We start from the raw sequence: 302 nt of genomic DNA on the forward strand, positions 1-302 counted from the left end.
AAGTGATGACCAAAAGATATAATAAATTAAACTATATAAATCAAATAATTCACTATATCAAATTAAATTTTAACTTTTAACTAACTTTGTTTCAACCAGAACATGAAAAAAGAATAACAGTTACTGTATACATATTAAATAAGTGACGAAAAATACTTTTTTTTTTTTTTTTATAAATATATTTATTTTGAACAACTATATTCTTGTCAATTAACATTTTATTAAAGCTAAGCATTCATTTTACAAAAGAAATTATGTGATGTAAATCATGAATATTATATGTAATTTTTATTATAAAGAGT

This window comes from Arachis ipaensis, chromosome B05 (genome assembly GCF_000816755.2).
Source record: "Arachis ipaensis cultivar K30076 chromosome B05, Araip1.1, whole genome shotgun sequence".
In the NCBI taxonomy this organism is placed as follows: domain Eukaryota; kingdom Viridiplantae; phylum Streptophyta; class Magnoliopsida; order Fabales; family Fabaceae; genus Arachis; species Arachis ipaensis.